This window comes from Sminthopsis crassicaudata, chromosome 2 (genome assembly GCF_048593235.1).
Source record: "Sminthopsis crassicaudata isolate SCR6 chromosome 2, ASM4859323v1, whole genome shotgun sequence".
In the NCBI taxonomy this organism is placed as follows: domain Eukaryota; kingdom Metazoa; phylum Chordata; class Mammalia; order Dasyuromorphia; family Dasyuridae; genus Sminthopsis; species Sminthopsis crassicaudata.
Window position 1 is genome coordinate 198,063,460 of NC_133618.1, and position 7,030 is coordinate 198,070,489.

Sequence of the window (7,030 nt, forward strand, 5' to 3'; positions counted from 1 at the left end):
ATTTATATAGGCAAATCAAGGCAATGATCCAGAAATGTTTGTGGGGCTTATAAGAAACAAAATGAAAATCAATCAGTATACCCTTTCCATGGTGGCAGTAGGTCTGTGATGCAGTAGAAATATTAAAGATAGATTCTTCTTAAATCTCTTTTACAAATTCATAATATATATTTTGCCTTCTATGGAAAAAAGTTTACTCCAAGGCTATGCTCTTATTCTGTCCTCTTCTTAATTTTTCTCTGGGTGCTCTTTTCTCATCAGCTCTCATAGATTCATCTGACATATCTTTGTCATTTGCAAATAATTCTAAAATCTACATATAAAACTCTTATCTTTCTCTGCCTTACACCTCTAACTTCTTGCTATATATACACCAAACTGGATATTCTATGAGATCTCAAAATCAGAATATCCAAAAAAAAATAGCCCATTACATTTTCCCTCACATTTGCCCTTTTTCCAAATTTCCCTATTGTTATCAAGGACAACCACATAGCTTCTCAATCTCATATTCATCCTTGACTTTTTTCTATTATTCCCTATATCTAGCTAGCCTCTAAATTTTTCTAGTTCCAACTTCTCAATTTCTTTTATAACACTTCTTCCCTTTGCTTAAATCATTGTTTTAATCACATCTTGCTTGGTCTATTTTAATACTCTCCTAATCTTGCTTTAAAAAGTCCCTCCTCTGATTCTTCACACAGTATTCCTAAAACAGTGGTCTGAATATTTAATTTTCTGCTCCAAGAAGATTTAGGGGTTCCTCACTGGCTTTATTTTAAAACCATCCCTATGACATTCTTCATTTTAAGAAATGCTTAGTTAGGGAGTAGAGATACCTCTGACCTTGAGCTTTCTTTGGTCAGGGAACAGTCTGTCTTAGGTATTTTGTTTCACCTGCTGAAAGACTAGAAGTATTAGAAATGTCTTCTAAATTTGATAACCCAGGGTATAATCCATGATAGCCACATCCCAGTTATGGTTTTAATAACTTCTATGATTTGATGTCAGTGTTATATATTTGACAAAAAAAAAATATATATATACATATATATATATAGATATAGATATAGATATAGATGTCCATGTTATATGTAACATAAGTAGCATTTAATCTGAGTTTCAAATGCAATTCAATATAATCATAGATAATCACTTTATGATTGGAAAGTCTAAGATTCAAATCACCCTCTGACACATAGTGCTTGAGTAACCTTAGTTGTTCACACAACTCTCTAACTTTCAAAGAAAGTACCAAGTGCTTATTGATAGAGAGAATTTCCTATATGAATAAAATCAGAGGTGTGTTCTCCAAAAAGATGTTCAGCCAGAAAACAACCTATACCTTTAGCTCAGTTATTATTTTCCCTACAACAAAACACTAGGCTATTAGTCTAGAATAGACAACAGGGATTTTCTTTTACAAGGGTCATAATCCTTTTATAATTCTCTGGTTTTGCTAAGGAAATTTACTAAAAATTGCTCCGGGTAGTTTACCCATTTATGAGGGCTCAAGTAAAATGAGGTCTATTTTCATTAATTAGCAGTAATATGTTTCCCACATTTTTTGAGTTTCCAGTAAATTGTTACAATCACTTCTCACTTCCTAAGGAAAAATATCAGAGGAACCAGCATGACAATGATTATTTTTTTTCCTTTTTAAAGATCAGTTATTATTATTTTTTTTAAATTTCCTGTTTGTCAGAATAGGGTTAGGGTTATTCAGAAGGGCCATAGATCCACATGCTAAAAACTACTTAAAATTTTGAATGTCTGTACTTCTTTCTACAAGTTCTGACACAATCAGAGATATAAGGTTTGGGAGTTCCAACATATCTTAAAGCAAACCTTCTCATTATACCCTCTGGAGAAATTCCAAGTCTCCTTAGAATCTACTCCCATCTTTTACCAGATAAGAGGGCTGTGGTCCATTGAGGTTTGCAAAGCAAACTGACTGAATGTATTGAATGGAGCACCAGGCTTGAAGTCTGGAAAATGTGAGTGTGATTATAGCCTGTAGCATTAACAAGTTGTGCTATCCTGTCAAGCGTTAAACCTCTGTTGTTCCTCTGTAAAATGGGCATAATAATGATACCTGGCTTCCAGACATATTGTGAGAATCAAAAAAAGAAATGTAGAAAGAATTTTCTAAAATTTCTAATACACACACACACACACACACACACACACACACACACACAGAGTTAGTTTTTTGCTCAAGCTTAGATATGTGTCATAAGAGGAATTTGAACCAACATTCTATGGACTTCAGAATTGTTACTCTCTACATCCCTAAAGCACGGCCTTCCAGTCTATTTTTCAAAAAAGGGTAAAAACTATGAGACTAGAATCTTTTTAAACACTCTTTGAGGGGTAAGGGTGAATCTCAGAAGAAAGCTCTTTCCTTGCTTTAATTTGCATGTGAGTGCAATTGTTACTCACCTAGACCAAAACAACGAAGAGGAAGCAGATTTCTTAAAAACATCTCAAGAAATTTTCCTGATGTTTTGCTGAGCCCCTATCCCCTCAGTTCCTCAATACATACAAGGCTAATTTCAAAGAGCTTTTGGTGCAGTTGTCTGTGACATAAGCTATTCTGCTGAGACAGTGAAATGTCCTCTCTCCTGCAAGGTTCTTACAGGTTAATGGGAGCTGCCTGGGGAGCTGCAGTGGACTCTCAATGACCCCTATGTTAGCAAACAAATGCAGGCAGACCTTCAGCTGATGGAGCAGTTATATCCAATGTTGCAACTCTCCAGACAGGCCTTAAATCTCTATATGCCAGACTTTCCTTCTGAGCTCCTAAACAAGAACAATCAAATAAAAACTAATAAAATCAGAAGAATAAAATCTGGAGTTTTTAAAATAGCTCAGATGTATGATTAATTCTACTAAATATAATTTCAGAACCAATCACAAGAAATTTGAACATGTGCTAGTTCGTCAGGTTGTCAAGAATTTTTGGAGATCAGTGACTGACTCAAAGCAGGCAAAAAGCCTCTATTTCTAAAGTATTAGACTGGGTTTGGTCATCCTCCCAAGCAATATGGGGTGGGGAGAGGAAAGAAAAAAAAGAGAAAGAAATGCAAAGATAGAGAAACAGACAGGGAGACAGGGAAGCAGAGGATGAGAAAGAAAGATTGAAATAGAAAACAAATAGAAACAGGGATAGAAAGACACAGAGAGACAAAAGATCAGAAAGAAAAGATGCAGAAAGTTTCTGCATTCTAGCTTGATGATGTTAACATCAATGGAAGAAGAAAGATGGAATGGAGGTCTAATATTGGGGAGGGACCTTCTGGGATAAAGTGAACATGATAACGCTATAATGGAAGGGGAAGCATTCCTTGTGAAACATTTTTTCTGAGTAGGATCATTCCTCTGTGTTCTCTTTGTCTTTTGTTTCCATCTCATTCTTCTTCTCTCCATCTTTCCCTTCTCCCACAACTAATCCCAAAACTCACTCAGACACTGAATGAAGTATTTATTTTTACAATTTTATTTTCACCCAAAGGACCAACGAACTGGATCTATACCCCAGAGATCATAAAAAGAAAAAAGGACCCACACGTGTAGAAAATTCTGTAGTAGCAAGGAATTGGAAACTGAGGAGATGTCCATCAGTTGGGAGATGGCTGAATAAGTTATTGTATATGAATGCAATGGATTATTATTATTCTATAAGAAATGAGAAAAAGACTGATTTCAGGAAAGCATGGAAATACTTACATGAACTGATACAAAGTGAAGTGAACAAAACTAAGAAAAGATTGCACGCAGTAACAACAAAATTATGTGAATGATCAGCTATGATGGACTTGGCTCTTTTGAACAATAAGATGATTCAAAGCAATTCCAATAGACTTGTGATGAAGAAAGGACTATGGAAAATGAATGTGGATCACAGCATAATATTTTCATCTTTATGGTTGTTGTTGTTGCTGTCTGTTTGCTTATTTTTTCTTTCTCATCTTTTCTCCTTTTGACCTGATATTTCCTTGCACAACATGATAAATGTGGACCTAGAAGAACTGTATATGTTTAATCTATATTGGATTATTTGCTTTCTAGAGGAAAGGAAAAGTGAGGGAAGAGGGAGAAAAATTTGGATCATAAGGTTTTTCAAGGATGAATATTTAAAACTATCTTTGCATGTATTTTTTAAAAATAAAAAGCTGTTTTTTTAAATTTTCATTTTCAAAGTTTGTGGGGGATAGGTTAAGGGAAATATGTTTGGAAGAAAACATTGTAATTGGATCATAAGATAAAGGATTTGCATTTGTGAAGTACTTGATTTTCATATAGCATGGGGTCCCTGGAATCTGTGAACTTTTAAAAATATTTTAATATCATTGATTAATAATCCTATATATTTTGGATGCATCTAAACACATGGCTCTGAGGCATTGCTCTTGGATATTATTAGGCTTTTTGTGAATCCATCACAAACGTACACACATCCATGCATGCATTTGAGCACACATGTACAAGTTAAGAATCCTTAATTATTCCAATGACCTCACTTTAAAAGTGAGCAAAACTAGGCCCTAAATAGGGAATTGACCTGCTTAACACCGCACTGGTGGTCAATTTGGAATTTGAAAATAGTCCCCTGATTTCAAATTTAGTCACAGAATCAGAATTTCATTGAGAGAAAGAATTTCAGTTTTTAGCTAACACAATTCACAGCCGAAAAAGAATTTCCCATTGAAAACAGGGTCATCTTTAGTCATCCTGATCTATATGTGGCTATTAGATCCCAATAATTTTGAAGGAAAAAAAGAGGCTAATAACCTTGCACAATCCTACCTCACTAAAATCCAATTTACTTGCATGTCATGGAATTATCTCCCTGATGTCATGATTGTCTTGGAGAATGAAGGATAAAAAGCAACAATTAAAAAAAAAGAATCTCCAATAAATGATATTTGGGAATTTTGAAGTTCTTCTTTGAAGAGTCTTCTTTGTTACTATAAGCTAAGGCAGTCCATTTTACTTCTAGAAAGTTCTAATTAAAGAAAACTTTTTTGTGTGTCTATATTATATTTAAGTCTATTTTTGGTTGTAGGACTAAAGATGTTGGAAGTGAAGACCAGATTTTCCAATCTTTTATGCTTATTCTACAAGTAGTTGAAAGAAAAATTGCCATCTTGTTCATCTCCATCACTTATAATTTATTTCCCTGTTTTGCCCTCTCCTAACAAAACTAATTATTGTAATTTCCAAAAACAAAATAAAATGAAAATGCAATCTGACTTTTTGGACATGTTATCAATTCTTCTGTCATCTCATTTCCCCCTTATTCTTAGAGAGCAACTGTGCGCCAGTGCAAATGTTATTCTATTTCTATCCAAATTCAAATCTTTGTGTGTGTGTGTGTGTGTGTGTGTGTGTGTGTGTGCTTCTCTCTACTTTTATTTCTTTTTTTTTTATTCATTTTTCCAAATTATCCCCTCCCTCCCTCCACTCCCTCCCCCCCATGGCAGGTAATCCCATACATTTTACATGTGTTACAATATAACCTAGATACAATATATGTGTGTAAATACCATTTTCTTGTTGCACATTAATTATTAGCTTCCGAAGGTATAAGTAACCTGGGTAGATAGACAGTAGTGCTAACAATTTACATTTGCTTCCCAGTGTTTCTTCTCTGGGTGTAGCTACCTCTGTCCATCATTGATCAACTGGAAGTGAGTTGGATCTTCTTTATGTTGAAGATTTCCACTTCCATCAGAATACATCCTCATACAGTATTGTTGTTGAAGTGTATATCTGCTTTTATTTCTAAGAAAAAAACATAATACCTCTGGTACCTAAAGCCCATAATGTGAGACTTCTTTCAAGAATGCTCCTAAGCCATTGCCTTGTAGGAGAATTCAATGCTACCTCAGGTAACAAAACTTACTGCAGGAAATTAAAGCATTTCTAGGAAGAGTAAATAGATGAACAGATGAAACCCAAGAATCTCCATTAGTAAGCAGTGGCTTAACAACCACTGTTTCTTAACTAGCATCACCTATATTTTTCCCTGGAATTTAAAATGAAAAGAACTCAAAAGAATAGGAGGAAGCAGAAAAATCCCAATGCATACACACAAACCTCCCCCCCCCCCCAAACAAAGCAAAAACAAACAACAACAAAAACAAAAACAAAACTAAACAAAACAAAACAAAACAAAACAAAAAACAGATAACATCACAAAGAAGTTGGAAATCTGACTGAATTAGTCATAAGAATACATACATACTGGAATATTTAAGATTTGGTATTGATGAGAGTTTCTTAATTTTCCTCTCAGATTCCTTCTATTCTGTGGTCCATAGATTGAACATATGTGGCATAACTAATCTTTTTTTTTATAGCAAGTAGGAATAATTAATTAATCAGAAATCTGTGTAGACTTCCTTTTTGAAACCAAATTCCTATGAAGAGCTGTCTATACTTTTCCCCCTATTTTTGCTTCCCAATCACTTTTTAACCCTTTGCAATTTAGCTTCTAACCTCACCACTCAATTTAAATTGTTCTCTCAAATGCTGCAAATGATCTCTTAATTGATAAATCTGAGGACCTTTTTTTCAGCCCTTATCCTTCTTATCTGTATAAAGCTGTTTAACATTACTGACCCCCTTCTTTTCACAGATTTTCTCTCCTTCTATCTTAATGGCACAATTATTTCTCTATCCTCCATATACCTTTCTCAGCAACTATATTTCGTTATCCATTCCTTGATGTTCTGCCCTATCTATACCTACTTTTTGTGCTTAAACAAAGAATCTCTAATCAAATACTTTCTCTCTATACTTTCTACCCTCTCTTTGATGATCTCATCTGCTTATTTGTGTTCAGTTTATTATCTCTTTTCATATGTCAAATATTAATTACCATGAGAAAAACAAAATCATGAGGTAGAAAGATAGTCAACCTATAAATATAAATACATAATATAGAAATATAAACATAGAAATGACTAAGTCATCCCCAAGGTGACTTTTTTCTCAATCTAAATTGAAAAGAATTTTTCTTTTT